Raw genomic sequence first — 19,624 nt, 5'->3', positions numbered from 1 at the left:
GACAGGTACTACCACTGCCACTGTTTTCCAGGCAGTATTTAATTATGCTGTTTTTCTATCTAGCAGACAATTTATTATCACCATGCTGATAGGAGAGGCTTTTTAATTTCTTCTCCTAGTTATTTTGCTTCATTTTATGTTTACTTTTTTGTTTGTTTGTTTTTTCCTGCCTGGTAAGTTGTCCATAATAAGAAAGTTTAGAAAAAAGGCAAAGTCATTTACTAACTGAGCTTTCCCTAGGTATCTTTTCTTTCCAAGGACAGGGAAAAGTGTGCTAAATTTGGATGTCACCATGTGGTCAGGGCTGACAAATGTTGACTATTTCTTAGAATAATACTTATATTGTAGCTGTCCTATGTGATCCTGTGGGGTTTTGTTTGCTGGTATGTAAGCAAAACAGAGATCCAAACATGAAACCTTTCTTTCCTCAATGTGGGTGTTCAGGAAGTTACATGCCTGTGAAATCCATAGGATATAATTGAAACAGTTCTGCAATCTAATGAGAGAGAACTCCAAATAGGGCCTTTGTGGTATTTGCACACTGAAAACAATTGGGAGTTTTGCCTGAAAAACGGCCAAGGACTGAACCCCCAGAGCAATATTTCCCACCGCACAAAGGCTACACCAGCGCACCATCAGTCTCACTTAGGCCTCAAAACTAAAGCTGAAAAGGACACAAGTGATATACAGACCTTGGGCTGAGCCTCAACCCAAGAGTAAATTTCCCCCAAAAGCAATTTTATGTTGCTTTCATCATCACTGGCAAAGATACCGCTTACAAACACCATAAACTGGTTTCCTGCTCTGAGCCTGATGGCAAGCAGTCCCTTTCCTCGCTTTAACCAAACAAAAGTAACAATAAAACATTGTTTGTACCCATCTGGGCAATTATCACTAGATGCTGGAAAATAATAATAGTATGTCTGCATAGTAGATGGCAGCTTTTCCAGAACAAAATTAAACTAGGTCCAGCACAGGAACTAGTTCTAACCGCACAATAAAATTTAGCTAGAGGTTGAAAAATGCAGTTCAGTCAGGGAATAGTCTTCTCATCTTAACTCTTGCTGTTTCATCTCTCCTGCTGCTCTGTCCCTGAGCCCTGCAGAGCCTTTGGTGCTCCACAGGGAGTTAAATAGGGTCCTTGCTCAGAGGCCTCTGAAAGCTCCTTATCTACAGAGCCGAGCACCTTCTTTTGTTACACTGGTCTCTGTTTGTTTCTCTGTTAATCTCAGCAGAGTCTTGTATTCTTTTAGCTTTTTGCCCTTTCACGTGAGGGATTAACACTGTCGCTTACAGGCTTTAGTGGGGACCTGGGTGTACCTCGGATCAGGCTGCTGCCCGTCACTATGGCATCTAGCTTCTGCAAGGCCTCCTTAAATAATAAAACACCCCAAGCCCAGGAAAGTTTAATCCATACTGACGTTTTAGTGGCAATACAGAGGCAAACGACAGATGCAGATGACAGAGGACAGCACACGAATCTCTGCAGGATCGCGGGGACAAGAGCGAACACACGGGCACATTACGCAAGTGTAAAGGTGTGGCAAAGGAACGGTGTCGGTGACAGTGGCAGGCTAATGCTGTAGGCACTAGCAGGAAAGGATTCGTGCTACACATGACAGGAGGGAGCAGATGACATTGTAGGTGACGGTGGGAGAAGAGAGCTGCCTGACGGGGTGTAGTCACATACGGCATGAAAGAGGGATGCTGTCAGGGGTAGGGTGGCAGAGGCAGAATGCTGTAGGAGATGAAGATGGCTGGGTGTCAGCTGTGCCAGAACATTACAGGTTTCAGGCAACGGTATTACACAACCTGCTGTGCAACACGGGCTAGAACAGACAGTCAGCAAAGTATGACACAAACGGTGAGCTTCTAAGAAAGAATAAAAATCTTGTGATAAATGAAAGGAGGTGAAAGGAAAGGAAGGGGGATGCAATTATAATGTATTTACAAGCCTCTGCACAATCTCAAACGCTGTGGGTACAATTCAAAAACCATTGCGGGATCTGGATCCAAAACAGTAGGTACTGTAGTTTTACTGTAGTTTTACCATGGTATCATATATGCCATAGCTATATCGAGAGGAACATCACACCAAAAGAAGTGTTTGATGTAGAATTTTTTAACTTCTGTTTCACACTTATTTTCTATTTAAAAGACAAGAAAAGCTGCTGTCAAATAAGATTAGCCTTTGTCATTCCAGTTTTACCACAAGCCCTTCCCCTTCCATCTCAAAACACAGGCTTTCAGTAAAGCAAAGATACTAATTTCTGTTGCAGAGCATGCAGTCACCTCAAATAAGCGTGTTAGAAAAGCACAGATTATTTGGCAGGGGGCAGGGAGGGTTGCCAGCTTTTAAACCTGTGCATTTTCATCTCTCTCTAATTATTAGGCAATTAGAAATAAACCGACCAGTTGAAATTTAAACCTAAACGCTTCTCAGGCGGTTCCCTTGTCCATTTTTCTTTCATTCTCTACTTTTACAGCAGAATCTGAACCTATTTGTTATTTCAAGTGTTGGCCTATTTTCAGCAGTGATTATGATGGTACCACAATGTGCAACTTGACATCTCCTCCTCTCCTCTCATTCAAAGCCTCCCAGGGCCCAGCCATTTCACACAGGCTTGCTTTAGGCATTTATTAAATATGCACCTTCCAGTAGGGTTTAAAAACACCAACTAATCTCATCAGAGGCCAGAGACCTCCAGATATGTAAATCTACATCTGTTCCTCTTCAAAGGAAAGATTCTCCTGGATTACTCCAGGAGAAATGCATCCCACCCGGATATAGCCACTGAACCAGAGAAAAAGAACTCCCATGGCAAACGTGCCACCTCAAACTCACCAAGATCCAACGACAATGAAATTACACTTAATGTAATTCACTGTTAGCTTTAAGAAGCAATTAAGTAAAAGGCAGTACAGCACTTGCCGTAGGCTGTTGGTTCCAACAGGGGCCAGCGGAAAGAGGCATATCATGTTAAAATTGGTACCGTTAGTATTAACATAAGGATGAACTGTAGGTGGCTGCTCGACTACAGCGCTGTAAAATAGCAGAGTCCATTAACGAGCAGCAATGCTCCTTTGCTTTTTTTTTTCTTTTAAAAAATGTGCTGTGGATGTTTGCCAGTGAAAGCATGCAGCAATATAATCAACTATTAGCTTTTTATAAAAAAACAGGACTCCCTGTCCCCCTCCTGAATGCCTCATCAGTATCTTCACCTTCCCACATTGAGAAGTAAAATCAAACAATTTTATAAAAAATATTTCAAAGCTACTGGAGAAGGACTACACATTTCACTGTAGTAGACAAACTTGCACCCAGCACATACACTTCCCAAGAAGGAATGAGCCCTTGTTTGGATTTTTACATCTCATTTTGTAAAATACCACTTGAAAGATGAGCACAAAGTATTTTTCTCAGCACCAAGTCATGCTCTGTACATGAATGATAAGTTTCACAGTAGAATTAGAGATGCTTCACACTTACCTAAAATATAGCCTTAAAAGAAACAAATTTGTTAGCCAGAAATTATGGTGAAATCTAATCTATTTTTCATTCACTCATATCCCTATGGTTTTACTGACTACAATTCAGATTCAGAATTTGACCATCACACACACACACACACAAAAATCTGAGTTTTCTATTGTTTCCTGTTTCCACACTTTTGTTTGGGGTATCTTTGGTAAGCTACAGAGTTTTTGGCTGAATCAGACAAATAAATATCAGTCTGTCTCCTTCAGGGAAAAAGGTACGAGATCGTACATGTAAATATTACTTTAAAATAGTCCTGAAATACAGCAGATAATTTTGCAATTAAATCACTTACTCAAGTTTTAGCTACTAAAAAATACGTTTATATATATTTTTCAGATTCTGAAAAATTTCATGGCTGATGCCACGGTCTGTACACTATGAATTTCATATAACTAGAAGAGGCTGATGCAAGGATTTTAATATGCTTAAGGTTTACAAAAGTACAACTTCATGATTAAAGGTTTTGAAGATTTTTGTTTTATTTATTCATTGAGAAGGCAAAACGTAGCAACTACAAAGATGTAGGGAAGATATCCCTTGAGACAGAAAAAGAGGGGAAAACTTGTTTTGAAAAGAATGAAAGACATTTTAAATTACTTAAAATAAAAGTTCATGTCTAATGAAGCCATCGCGTAAAAAGTGAAACTCGTATGCTCAATTAGGGCTTATATTTTTCTCACAGATAAGATCTGAGTGAACTCTTTAAAAGTCAACATTATCTGTCATAACAGCAGTTCTACCTCTCACATTGCAAACAAACTACACAAAAAGGAGGGAAAGATGAAACAAGGGATATGGGCACTGTGAATGGAGCCTAAATCTTTTAATTAACACCCTCTGAAAAGCACACTCTTTTTCCACCAAACTAATAAAAAGTGTGAGTGTGAGGTCTTTGTTGTTGTTCGAGCCTAGCCTGCGCTCTAAGGAACTGAGAAAAGGCTAATCAGGGTTATTTAAAGCCACTTTCTACTTGCCAGGCTCCAATATCTCATTAATTCACTCTTAGTTGGCATCATTGTCTGATAGTGTTTGAAAATCACCAAAGAAACAAGGATTTCCCCTAATCCTGTCCATCAGAGGTAACTTTCTGGAAGACGATACCACGCCATAGCGTGTAGGTCATGGAATAGAAGTGTGGGCACTGGGAAATAGGGAAATATCCCATTTTCCTTGAGAACTGTGCCATTCTTTGTTTAAACACACACCTGAAAAATTGAATGAGAACATGCCTGTTTAGGCCTGAACTTTACAAAAAAAGAACAGACATTATGATGACAGCTTAAAGGAATTATCCTGAGGAACTAGTCTCTGCTTGAAGCTTTTGCCTGGCTTCTTTAACCATATTGGTGAGAGCTTGTCACAGGAATAATTAATACTTGCCCATGTGTACGTTTAACTTGAGAAAATAAAGGAGATTTTGATCATCTTTGTAAGTCAGAAAAGCAATTGCTTCAATGACTTGGTTGTCATAAACTACAGCATTCAATTACAGGTGATTCTGCCCCTCTACTCTGCTCTCGTGAGACCCCACCTGGAATAGTGCGTTCAGCTCTGGAGTCCCCAGCACAAGAAGGACATGGAGCTGCTGGAGCAGGTCCAGAGGAGGCCACGAAGATGATCTGAGGGCTGGAGCACCTCTGCTATGAAGACAGGCTGAGAGAGTTGGGGCTGTTCAGCCTGGAGAAGAGAAGGCTCCAGGGTGATCTTATAGCAGCTTTCCAGTACCTAAAGGGGCCTACAGGAAAGCTGGAGAGGGGCTTTTTACAAGGGCATGTAGTGATAGGACAAGGGGCAATGGATTTAAACTGACAGAGGGGAGATTTAGATTAGATATAAGGAAGAAATTTTTCACTCAGAGGGTGGTGAGGCACTGGAACAGGTTGCCCAGAGAAGTTGTAGATGCCTCATCCCTGGAAGTGTTCAAGGCCAGGTTGGATGAGGCTTTGGGCAACCTGGTGTAGTGGAGGGTTTCCCTGCCCATGGCAGGGGGGTTGGAACTAGATCTTTCAGGTCTCTTCCAACCCTAACCATTCTACCATGACTGCCATACTGGGGCATTTTTAATGGAACAACACTAACTCTGGTGACTGGAGAAAAACCTGAATTGTACTATTATGCCTGTCTTCAGCTCAGCAACCATCTTTGCCATGTCCAGAGACAGCTGAACTGAGCTTCAGTCCTTTCCAAGAAGCCTCTCCTCTGTACAAGCCAGCCTTTATTGCCCGCTCACACCAAAACCAACACTTACATCCAAAAGATATTTTAAAGCTACAGCATACAGCTGAGTGCTGTCTCCCCAGTGGTTTCCATCACTCGCCTTTCTGCAACTAGGCCTAGCCACTCTTGGGAACTAGCTGGCCTTCAGACATAACTCCTCCTATTGCTGTTCTAGTGGCCTCAGTTTTCTTTTAATTCCTGCAAAGGGAACAAAATAAGATTTCCTTACAAGCCAAGTGCAGTGACGCAGCCAAGAACCACCCCAGCTGTCAGTCTAGTATCATTTACACTTTCAAATGCAATGTTTTTAGCAAATGTTTTTGTCTCATGATATTTTATTTAGTTTGCAATGTGTATCTTTGCCATCTAATTTCCGATTTTTTGATTAGGTAACAAGCAAAGTGCAGTTCAAAAGGATGATCTAAAATTTCCATTATGGAGTTGTATCCCACAATATCTGATTGTCATGGCCACACCTATCTTTTTGTGAATACTTATAGATGCCTAGCAGGAAAGATTCAGAGGTTTCACCATATAAAGCACCTTCAAACTCTTCTAAGGAAATGCATGTTTTCAGTCCACAAATCGCCTTTAGAGTTTTCCGACATCAAGACTTCTCTTCATTGTCATATTTTAGGGTGAGCCAAAATTCAGGAAGAGTAACTATTCTACCCATACTGTAAACGCAGGTGAACCACGGTAGCAGTAATATGAACTACCATAGCATTCCCAAGCATCCCAGTTCAGATGCTGTTAGCACTGGATTTATTACTATTACTCAGAGCTCTCAACGCCATTAATGGTATATTTGTTCATTGTTGATGGTTCATGGAAAACACCTGTGAAACAGGGTAGTGTTCCTCCTGCAGTTCTTGTTCCCCATCTCAGATTAAGAGCATTTGCCACTGACTTAAATTTCTCCTAAGTACAGTTTATTCTGTGCTGCTCACAGTAAAAGATTTCTAGAGTTAACAGCAGACAAAGTAAACAATTTCTTCAGGAGCAATTTATTGCAAACAAGTAGGACAGTGGCATTGGATAGTGCTGCTTCCATAGTGTTCTGATACTTTTTGACAGTCTTTGATATTTTCTCTGTATCACAGACAACTGTCCCAAACTCAAAACTCTTCATTCAATTTTTCACATTTCTAAGTGCAGTTTCAATTTTAATCCATATCTTTAGAAAGAGCTTACTTTGTCTCATGCATTTTATATGCCCTTTACTGTTATGGGGAAGGAAAATGTAAGTATTGATTCTGGACTGGGTAAGTTTACTGAATCACAAAGACATATGCTGAAACTGCAGCATAAAATGAATTCTATAAAACAGAGAAAAATAAGTGGAAAATGATTGCAGCACAAATTGTTTAGGAATCCCCATAGAACACAGTGTTGCATAAACCACAAGGGAGAGAAGCCCTTATACCAAGCAGTATACAACCTAAATAATACAATTTTTCCTGCAACTGATAAAATCAACACACAAATCGGAAGAATATGCCATTAAATTTGTAATTAAGTTAATAGGCACGTCATGCTTACCCACAGTGTATGGGCCTGAAAATTCTGCCAGAAAAGGTAGTGGCTTTAAACCTTAAATATTGGGAATATTTTGATAAATCTTAAGGTTCATGGCTTCATTAAAAGATCAGTTAGTATTTATATCATACCCAAGGAATGCAAACTGTGGAATATGGTTTCTCACTTCCTTTGAAATCTGTACCGTTTCCAATTCTCCAAGTTAGCTCACTCTGAAGATATTTTAGAAGTTAAAAAGATAAGGTTTTTGTGTATTTGTGACATAATAAAAACAGATACATCAATTCCCCATATAAAATGAGAATCCAGTCAGTAGACTAATGTAGATAAATGGAGGCTTTCAATTCCGGTGGACACTTCACCTTATTTTATATTACAATGCTACTTTATTGCCACTGCTGTGGTTGTGAAATGTCACCGGTTCTGTGGCTAATTAAAAGATGGGCAGCAGATTGCCATTAATGAGATTTGGCTTCCACAAAATAAGGCTCTCTTGGTGTGTGGCTGCGTAAGTCAGCTCAGAGAATCAGACCTCCCCTTAGATGAAGGGAATCTGTACAGATCACATCGAAGTAAATCTAAAAGTAATCCGCTGCATAAAGGAACGAGCTTTTTGCAATTGTATTTCTGAGGGTATGCAGGGGTACCCCTTAGGGTTTTGCAGCCACAAAGATATCACTCACTTGAACTGGGACCTTGGAAGAAATACATAGCCAGCAGAAAACAAAGATTTAGCTTTCAGGTCTGCTCCCAAGTATATGACTACACAAAAAAGCCCAAACCTAACTAAAGCCATTCTTCGCCATGCTTGAGTTGTACAACAATGGTGGGGAAAATAACAGATACTAACATTAAAAATTGCCACTAAAGAACTTTTCTTAAGACTTTTATCCCCAGTAAGACCTTTACTCTTCTGACCTTTGTCGAGATCAAAAAAGATCAAGAGGGTGAAAGAGCTTGATCTCTTGTGTGGTAATGACCCTATTTTACCAAGCTACTGAGTCCATTAAAAAAAATAAAAATAGTTCTTTTAACGACTCATACCTAGAAAGACAAAAATACACAGGTTCAGACCAAAGTTTGTTGACTTCAGTACACTATGCCCGGCCCACTGCAGCTTGAACAAAGGAGCGTAACATCTTTTCCTTCTGGAAACACACGAATGGTGAAGCCTTCTGAAGGGGAAGCCCCAGCTCTCTGCCCCTAAAGAGCAGTCAGGATGATTCAATTCATTGGTGACCCCTTCTGCATGCCAGGACAGGGATTTCACCTTGTGGATTCCTCACCCTCTGGCTGTTACCCAAAACCTGCCTTCACAGATGAGTCTGCCCAAGAAAGGGCTCCTAGAGGTGCTCCATAAGATGCGAAGATTTCCATACCAAAGCTGAAAAAACTCCAGCTGAAATTGCACAGAGGTCTTCTGGAGGGTGTATGCCTACACAAGTCACCTCTTAAATATATAAAGGCGGTATTAATCTCTGGAAGAGATTTTTCCTAGTCAAGTTACAGCTGGGATGAATTCAGCTCAGGATCCTTGGAATTATTTTCTGTTCTCAAAGCTTTACGTAAGTCTCAGCAAGACAAACATACGCATAGGATATCAATCCACATGCATCAGGATGTAGGCAGGCAACTGTCTCCACGGGGTTAGAAAAATTTCCTGCATCATCTTGTAATTACTTCATTTTCCATCAAGTGGGATAAACACTTGCTGGATCTGATAGCGGCCACTGTTTCAAACAGAACATCTGCCTACCCAGGCTGTTGGGCTGACCCCAGATAACTGCTCTCATTTTCCTAATCTCAGAGATATGTAATTTTTTATATATATATATACTTCCTTATATATTTATGTCATATATACCTACAATATGATATAAAACATACGTGATACACACATATAAAATTCAAATACAGACCTTTAGCACTGATAAATACAGACTGCCATCCCAGACCTTAACAACACCTTCTCAACCTGCCTTTGTGCAGTTGTGTTTGACAACAGTCTGAGCTGCAATTTGAGGGACTTGAAAGTTCAAAGCCAAGTCACAGCTTCAGTCTCCCCTTTCTTTCTCCCACTTCTTTGAATTGTTTCTGCTTTTTGGTTTTCTTAGGAAGTGTGTGTTTTTAGCAGTTAGCTCAGGGGATCAAGTCAAATTCTGTTCCCGAATCTGTAGATAAGATACTAAACCCAACTTTGTCTTGCTTTCCTCATACATAAAATAAAATAAGAATTTAAGTCACTGGGTTAAGAAATAATGGATCTTTTCAAGTACTTCGACATCCATCAGTTCCGTTTCTGCCATATTTTAATAGTTGAAAAACAAACAGTAAACTATAGAAACAAAATATGTTCAGATAAGTATTTTAATTAAAGGCACTTTAGTGTCCAGATTCAGGATACTGAAACTCCTAGGAGACTGCTGATTTAATATACAGCATACATATATGACAGACGGAAGGATCAATAAATACACGCTTGTTTTTTCCTGCCCTATAACCCTTTTGTTTCTTCTCCCCCAGTGCACTTCGAGAACTTTCCTCCACCAGAATAGCTCATGTGCAAGTGACACCAACATAAAAAGTGAAGCTTTTTCTCGCCTGCATTTATGACTCGTCCATCATTGGTTAATATTTCCAAGTTTTAATTTAAAAGCACAAAAGGAAATACTGGCCACAAAGGATCTGGTTTTAATCTGAGAAATCTTCCAATTAATAGGAAAGTTTAATTAAAACATCAGTTAAAAGTCCATAATACTAACTTAATGGTGAGAATCTGCAGAAGTGCTCAATTAGATTTTTTTTTCCATGTGTAAAATTAACATTAGTGACTTTTAACAAATGTCTTAAGCAGCCATCATTATTCAGAGAATGGTTGCAAAAATTAAAGCCAGTCAGTAATTATGATAATTTTAGAAGTGGTGGACAGCTCAGCCTTGTTGCAAACACATCAAATATTATCCAAAACAAATTCACATATTTGCACAAATCTGTGAGATATCTAAAAAATTCCTTTATTTCCCCACAAACATCCAACCTTTGGCCACTCTTTAGTGAAGCTGCATTTTCTACAGTATACTCTTGGAGAACAAAGTACAACGGCAACTGCCGAAGTTTTTGAAAATACTACTGGAGGGGGAGGCTCAAGGAGCCAAAATCATTATTTTTGTATGGAGTGTTTCATACCAAACACAAACACTGGGGGGTCTTGACTGAACTCCTCTGCCCTCCTGCCGTTTATGCCTGTGATACTGGGCAATTACACAGCTTTGGCTGAAACAGTACACTGGATAGGACATTTCTCACTTATTGGGGGGTTTGGACTGCACTTGTCAACAAAAATGAGACCATTTAGTAATCCTAATGAATTTAAGGGGCAAATCATCTTGCTTCTCTCCTAAGATCCAGCCTTTTTCTGTTTGTTTTTGTTTTTTTTCCCTCTTCTTTTAAATAGGATACACTTTGCTCTATGCAGTTTGAAATGTAAAGGAAACCCAAGTCCCAAATTAATGTAAAACTACACCACAAATAATCAGAGTTCTATGGCTGAATAAGTCTGCGGGAGCTGCAATTAATGAGACTTGGCAGTGGCTTTTGCCAGCATGCTTATGCTGCCGCTGAAACGCGCACACACAGGCACAACACAGAGCTTACCCACTGCAAGAGAACTAGAAAGGACAGGTTCCATTAATCAAACTACTTTTCTTTTACCCAATACTTATTCCAAATACATTTGCATATTAGAAGGATTCCCAGCGATTAAAGTGCTTTGTGTAATCTTCTTTTAGACATCTTTTAGGAAAAGTTTAGGGTTAACCTTTTTTTCCTCTTTTGTTTTCATTTTTAGAGCAGAACACCTTGTGAAATTTCATCATTTCTCAAAAGATTTCTGTATCATTTCCACTCTACACTATAGCCTTTGTTCTAATGCACACATACACCTTTCGATGTATCACACAACAGTAATAGATACACAGATAAATAACTCTATATACTTGGCTCTTTTCTTCCATTCCCACCACCGTAAGGACAATAACGGATTTTTAAGCTACCTTGCCTTTGGCACAGAAGTTTATCTATTTTAGCTCCCAAACCAGAAGACTGATTAAGAACTATTGAAACTCTCATGTTGCAATCCCTTCAATCCACCTCTTTATTAGGACATGCTTTATGTGTCAGCAAAGAAAGCATTGGGCGCTCCACAGGTGGTTTCTGTCATAGAGCTAAATCAAACCCTGCTCTTCTCAAGGCCGGTGCTATTTGATTTCCCAGGGAGTAGTCTTGAACCCCAACATTTGCATTGCCCTCTCTGACTGACCTCAGATATCACCCAAAAAGTACCTCGACGTCTGTGATAGATCCTCGTTTAATATCATTTATTGGTCTAGCAGGATGGCAAAGGACCTTGAGTCGTAAGCAGGCGTGAGGAAGACTTTCATATAATACTTCCTGCCAAGGAAAGTCACCTGAGGCAAAGAGGGTTTGTGTGCTCTACTAACTGATCTCCGGGCACATTGTAGGGATGTCCCCAGAAAGCTGGGGGGAATTACAAACCAATTTGGTTTTTGGAGGTTGTTGACCCTATTTCCTCAGCTTTTCTGCAACAACCAGAGGCAGTAAACTTTCCCCATCGGGGCAGGCAGTGCCTGAATGGCCTGTGAGAGGTGAACGGTCACCAAGGCCATGGAGGCTGCCATCGCCTTTGCCTCCTGTGGAGCTGATTAATCAGCACAACGGTGGTGCCAGGCACTTTCTGCAAAGCCACAGTTAGGCAACACACTGACAAACGTCCCGGAACCAAACGTGTACTTTTCACAAACACAAATTAAAAATGCAGATTAGCTTCATGTATCAGCAGCAGTATAATTGCTGGTTTAGGAGAAGGTCCAGCAAGGCCACAGATAACTTATCTGTTTTCTCATTGTTCCCTCTGAATAAGAGTCAACTCCGCAATTAAACTACTCCCTAAAAACACACATTGAAATGAATCTCGCTTTGTTAGTAGGTCTGAGCGCTGGCTTTGTGCCCTATGGAAGGAACAGGTACTAGAGCCTGCAAGCAAGGTGGTTTAGCACCTACAGATATGTACTTCAAAGGCAGCATTGCTATAATTTTCAAGTATCTCTTCAGAAAAAAATACAGGGCCATAGTACACACATCCATCCTGCACTCAGTGCTGGAGGATGCAGAGGCCAACATGGTCTATGTATTGTCCACCAGACCCAGTCCGCTTGAGTTTGGGCCTGGCGTGCTTTAGCCCAGCCGGCAACTAAGCACCATGCAGCTGCTCACTCGTTCCTCTCCCCTAGTGGGATGGAGAGGAGAAAATATAACAAAATGCTTGTGGGTTAAGACAAGGATGGGGAGGGATCTCTCACCGATTATGGGCAAAACACACTTGACTTGGGGGAAAAAAATCAGTTTAAATTGTTACCAATCAAATCAGAGAAGGATAATGAGAAATAAATCCAAATCTTAAAAACACCCTCCCCCCCACCCCTCCCTTCTTCCTGGACTCAGCTTTGCTCCCAATTTCTCTACCTTCTCCCCCTCAGCAGCACAGGGGGATGGGGAATGGGGGTTGTGGTCAGTTCATCGCACATCATCTCTGCTGCTCCCTCCTCCACAGAGGAGGACTCCTAATGCTCTTTCCCTGCTCCAGCATAGGGTCTCTTCCCATGGGAGACAGTTCTCCATGAACTCCTCTGACATGAGTCCTTCCCATGGGCTGAAGCTCTTCCCGAACTGCTCCAGTGTGGGTACCTCCCACAGGCTACACTCCTTCAGGAACAGACTGCTCCAGCACAGGCTTCCCATGGAGTCATGGCATTGTTCAGGCATAGCCACCTGCTCTGGTGTGGGGTTCTCCACAGGCTGTGAGTGGATCTCTCCCCTACTCTTAGTCTCCATGGGCTGCAAAGGGACAGCCTGCCATCTCACCATGGGATGCAGGGGAATCTCAGCTCCAGCACACCTCCTCCTCCTTCTTTGCTGACTTTGGTGTCTGCATTGTTGTTTCTTTCACATCCCACTCCTCTCAAGTCTTGATTCAGTGGGATGAAGGCCCTTGACTGATGCTGCCGGGCTACAAGGTACGGCTCCCCAGCCCGAGGAGGCTGCGGCAAGGACTGCACACCTCCCTTCTCACTCTGCTGCAGGTCCCACATGGCACAGGTTTCTTTGTCTCTTCTTAAATACGTTATTCACAGAGGCGCTGGCTGGCTCGGCCTTGGCCGGGGGCAGGACAGACTTAGAGTTGACTTGGGAAGCTTCTAGCAGCTTCTCACAGGGGCCACCCCTGTAGCCCCTCCCCTGCTACACAAACCCAATACAGCGCTGAACCGGTTGTAATGAGAAAAAGGACAGTCATTTATTGCTTCATCCTTTTTGCTATACAAAATAAAGTCTTCAAATGTATAAATGCAACAAAAATACACCAAGCTACTGCATTCTCCCATGTTTTATGTAGCTCCACGTGATATTATGCAGAGTATTCAAGTAGCCAATTTGCACGTAGAGCAAATATTTGCAGTATTCAAGTCACCGTCTACAAACAGTTTGTCAATATTTTACCTTTTAAAAGCCATTGATTTTGTTGACACTTTTCTATTGCTCTGCCAAATTATTATTATTTTTTTTTAATCAATGGGGAGATGCAGAATAAGACCCCAATGCAGTTGCATGCCAGTCCGAATGGCAGTGAAAGGCCTACAGCCAATGACTATCAAAACTACCAGCATTACTACAGCCTAGCATCCTGGTCTTCAGGAGAGGTTCCACTTCATGGAAGGTTTCGGTATGTTTACCTTCTCTTCTTTGCTTTTCCATAATATTTTATCTAGAAAATAGGCAGGAAAGCAAAGAAAAGCAGCCACATAGGTACATGACACTCCTAAAGCCAAGCGTAGGGGAGTTCAAGAGGTTTTATCTATTCAACGCCACCAGATCACAGACAACAGACGGAAGCAAAACTAGAACCTGATCTGGAGTCCCAGTGCTGTGCTGAGATAAAGAGAAACTCAGGTAAAAATGGTGATTGGCTTTTAAATTATTTTACTCGGCAACAAATTTTGCTATGCTGGAACTATACTGAAACTGAATTCAGAAGGAAGAAAAATAGAGCTCTTAGTCCAAGAAACCGATTAGGACAGCTCGGATGTTTTACCCAACAACAAACTATAATCTGACCCTTCTAGCTGTGAGGAATCTGTTCTAATCAATGGCTGATAAGGAAGTGTTGGGAATAAATTTTTGTTGCTGCACTACTTGAACTTGTGACATCCAGTTAAACCTTCCTAATGTTGCCAGAGAAAAAGATGTATCTTTTATATATCATGATCTGCCAAAATTTTAGAACACCCTAAAATCTCCAGAATATTAATAATCTTGCTTTTAAGGACTAAATTACTCAGTCTTCATGCACTTCCCCTTTGTTCCAGCAACAGGGTCCCCTCTGTTTGCGAAGCAGAGTGCCTCACTACTAGCACTTGAGAGGAAAGAACAAGATTGAGTAGCTCATGCTGGGGGCTCCCCCCTTCCTTGCACTCACAAAACTCCTGCTCAAACACATGCAGCTCCTACGGGACAAAACCCACACACTAAATACTTTATAAAGCAGCGAGCAATGCAATGGTTTAGAACAGACCCCAAATAATGCCTAGTGTAACTTCACTGATTTCGGTGGAACTAAATCAGTTCCACCGAACTTGGACTCGATGATCTCTAAGGTCTTTTCCAACCTAGAAATCTATGAATCTATGAATCTATGAAATCTAGACAGCTTTTGGCACGACCAGTCTAGCGGTGCAGAGGGGGCTTTTATTCTGAGGTCCTGATTTTGCTGCCTCCTGCACACAACGGGGCAATTCATGGAGCACAAGGAAGAGCAGCTGCAGCGAGAGGGGGCTCTCTGCGAGGACAGGACCAGGATGAGGGATCAGACAGGAGTTAAAGAACGCCTTGGTTTTACTGGTGCATTAAAAAAATAAATAAATCAGGCAGCATATAGCTTACAACCATGTAGCACTGCTGCCTACCTTAAAGTCTTGGTGGTGTGCTTTAAGAGTATTCATGTTATCACCTGATCTTCCCTACTTACCATAATAATTAATGTACAAGCAGTGCTCAGAGGGACCAGCTCCAAGGCCACAGAGGGGAAGAAGAAAGAGTACATTTCAAGAGGTTTCTTTTTTTCAAATAAATAAAGAGGTACTTGGAAGCCATATCAAATATCTAAAGCTGAATTTAATAACCCCTTTTTACAGAGCTTTTTTGTTTTCCATTGAATTATGCAATATTATCTGAAAAAGTAGCATCTATAACTGACAACAGGATTAGAATTAAGTAGGAGGGAATGGTGATAAAAAGCATGTTCTTTATCCCCAAAATTTACTGAATTTGTGCTTAAATTGAGGCTTGGGCCGGACGGGTGGGTGGAATACAGCAGCAAAAAAATTCCCAATCCAACTTTAGATGTGTTCAACATTTGTGTTTTTTCTTTCCTGCTAAAGTACTGTGCACATGAGAGATTTCACTTGCATGCACAAAAGCCAGCTTTTATGGAGCAGAAAGAGCAGAAATAATTTAGTATAATAGTGCCAAATGTTTTCTGCTTTGCCCACTTGTCTGCAGTAGCATTGTCCTAAAAAGATTCCATTGCTGTGACCTTGGGTAGGCAGCACACAGCTCTGCAGGGACCCAGCTTGGCTCTGCCCTTCCTCCTCCTCACAGCAACTTCTCCCAAGCATCAGCGTGACCTTCTTGCCCAGTGAGCCCCAGTGGGTACAACAGCCCCAGTGCTAAGAGACCACTGGTGAGACCATGCCCTGCCTTTTCACCGACACGGGGAACTGTGGTAGGCGGTACCAGGCAAGTACCGCATCTCCCTTGCATCAGAGAGGAATTCCTAGGGAGAGGACATCATCCCTGAAAAATGCTCCACAGAAGAACGACTCTTTCATAACAAATAATCTGGCCCTGCTGAGCTCTTTCCTTCCTGAAGTTCTGCTTTTATAAGAAAGTACCCCCTTTGAAGAGTCAGAATAAATTATATTGTTTAAGGGAATCATGCAAAATTCCTTAACATAGACTAGATTCAAGAGAATAAGGACAGACACAAATATTTTAACCTAGAGGAAACTGTATGAAGTGGTTAACACTTTACTAAACGTTTTTGTGAAGCTGTAGCAAAGGTTTCAGTTCTCTTGCTCCTACAGCTTTGTCAATCTCTTCTTTCTCACTCCTTACCTTTACAGAAGGGGCCAGCACTCAGCTGCCCCTTCAAATTACTTGGTGCTACTCTACGAGGGTAAAGGCTACAGATCACTTACACAAACTTTTCTAGTGATTAGCAGTACAGGCTGCCATAAAAAGCGGACAGCTTCTGGTACAGTGAGCTAATCATATGGTTACTACAAAAATAATGGAAACAGCAAGTAATTACGCTGTTGTTGGCATTACTGCTAACATGCTATCTTTTATCTTGGTAACATTGCAGATAATTAGCTCATGTCACTACACTGGTATTTTACTCTGTGCAGTTTTGCACCTCAAAAAAGGTAGAAAAGTTCCATAATTAATAACTACTCCAGAAAGTTTATAAAAGACCCAACTGCTCAAGAGACAAAGGACCATAGAAGCTTCAGCTGGCCAAGAGATCAAGTACCAGCAACAAATGCACTCTGTGATGGAAAACCTGATTAAAATTTCTCAAAGAAATCATTATGGGTGAGAAACTAATTGAAAGACCTCCCTCCTGCCAGAGCTTTGCTAGAAAGAGAAGACTTCAAAGGCATAGAGCGCTTATGTTTTCACACTTAAAACTGAAAAAAGGCAATCCTCATGTTTGTGTTTGTTCAGTACACACTTCTCAAATGTTGCCCCCTCAAGCTCTAAATCTGCTGGGTGGAAGATCTAAACCTCGAATATACAATGCACTTTAGCAAGGGTGTATGGTGCTATTCTTCCATGCTGTGTGCCTGTCTATTCATGCGCTTTTATTCTTTATTCTTCAGACTGATATATAGTAAACAATATGGTTAGCCACTTAAAATTCTCTAGGTTATTAAAATGTGAGTAGCATTTTTTTTCCTCTCTCCTGGATTTCATCTGGAACCACTACCTAATTAATATCCAGAACCCAGCAGGAATCTGAATAATAATAAAAAAATACTTTTGTTGTTCCTTGAATAAATCTGTGTAATTTAAACCATAATCATGGGGATTTCATCAAAAGTAACTTGGTTCTTCCAAATCCCACATCATCATTACAAACAACTTTGTAGTGCAATTTCCAAGGCAAGATATCTCTTCACTTTCATATTTTAAAGGAAACATTTCTAATGATGGCAAGGATGTATTTTATATGTAAAAAGCTAGGATCTGGATGGTTAGAACACAATGTACTTCCCCATATCTTCCACCAATGCATACACTGTACTGTAAAGGATCAGTTCATACAAATCCTTCCTCCTCTCAAAGACACATTGTCTTATCAGTCGAGAGCTAAGGTGCAGTTGGAGTATAATGCAAGTCCATTTCTCACAAGCTTAGAGCTTAAGCACTTTGTTATTGGTTATTAGGGCTGGACTCCTAGAGATAAACCTACAACTACTGTACACCAGTGAAGGGCAAATAAGCAAAATCCCTGACAGAAGTCTGTTGTAAAATGATGAATAAGCCTCCTAAATTGCCATAAGGCACTAGTCACAATGGAATTGTATTTGTCAGACATGCATTGTAACCCTAAGGTTATCAGAGTGGGCCAGCAGATACAGGAGGAGTGCTTAACACTATCACCCCCTAATCATATCTCCTACAGGCTAAAAACTCTGCAGGGAGCATCACCACTTAAAGAGGTGGTAGTGTTTCTATGGACTGAATGTAGACAGCGTTTGGTAGAAAGAAAAAACCTATGGAAAAGACTGACAGATACATTCACACAGGCTGCTCACAAGTATACCCTGAATTGAGATATAAAAAAATCCTTGCAAATCATATCCCCAAGGCTGGGTTTCTAAATAATAAAATACTGTAGATTACTACTTTATTAGTTTTTTAAAAGCTTATGAAAAATTATCTTTTGCCTGTGGGAAGACATTTTATCTGAAATTATAGCAAGTCCAACAGTTTTAAGATATCAAATTTAGAAACTAAGCAGCTGTAGGAAATAGATGATATTACACCCTACTCTTGCAAATTAAATCCTCAAGTTCTAGTTCCCCTATAAGTTATTTCATTGTATTTATCTTGAGCTTGACTAACACTGATGTACATTGGAAGCCATGACAAGCTAATATTATAAATCCTAGATATTATTACATGTGGCCAAAAACATAACACAACTCTCTTTTCCCCACTGGAAAATACTAACTCTTGAGGAAACGTTTGCCCCCATGACCTTCTGACTGGCAACAACACTCAGTTATCAGACACGTACAAATGAGTGAAAGCCGTTCCAGAATAGTCCTCAACCTAGTGATTAGGACACTCCTGCAAGAAATACGGACATCTTCACACGATTCAGAGGAAGGCACTGAACCTGGGTTTCCCTGCAGCCCAGATGACTGTTCTGCTCACTGGGCTCTACTGTCATTCTTGCCCACTCGCTCTATTCCCACCCCTCCACGGCCAGTTGAACGTTCAATTATTTATATCAAGTGGAACAACTCCAACAGGAGAGATTGAAAGGCACTGCATGCACCTGCTCTTTCATTCATATTTTGCATCATAATAAAAATTTCAAAAGCTTGACTCTTTTAGGACAAAGGATTGTTTTCTGACCAGTCATATACATTATGTGATGAAAGAGAAAAGAAAATGGTCACAGTATTTGTAATAGTGCATTGCAGCCTTTTCATAGTTGTTTGGAACCATGTGCACTTACAAATACATGTAAAATATGGTAAATCTTAAGAAAGAAGAAAAATCAAAATGAAGCACCTCTGATCATTCTTTTTTTTAAAAAAATAAAAAAGTCTTTGTTTCCCATGACTGAGCACTAAGTAGTTCTCATTCTCATGTCAAGAATCATCAGTCCAAGAGTAGTATTCTACTTTTTAAATATCAGGCATAGTTTGAAGTACAGCAGAAATGGTAAAATAAAAATACGTTCAAGGAAATAAAAGAATCCACAAATAGAAGAGGAAGGACTGCTGCATTAGTGCAGTTTCAGAGCACAACTATGCATGATAATAAACAGCAAAAAGGTAGAGCCATGCATTACAACTCTTCTGCAGTCTTTGTGCTGATTTAGAATGCCTTCTGGATTCATTCATGCTTAGGCAAAAAAGAAGTGTAAATATCAACAGCTCTGCAGTGATACAGCAA

The sequence above is a fragment of the Tauraco erythrolophus genome, chromosome 15 (genome assembly GCF_009769465.1).
Source record: "Tauraco erythrolophus isolate bTauEry1 chromosome 15, bTauEry1.pri, whole genome shotgun sequence".
Taxonomy (NCBI): domain Eukaryota; kingdom Metazoa; phylum Chordata; class Aves; order Musophagiformes; family Musophagidae; genus Tauraco; species Tauraco erythrolophus.
Note: the sequence above shows the minus strand (reverse complement) of the source record.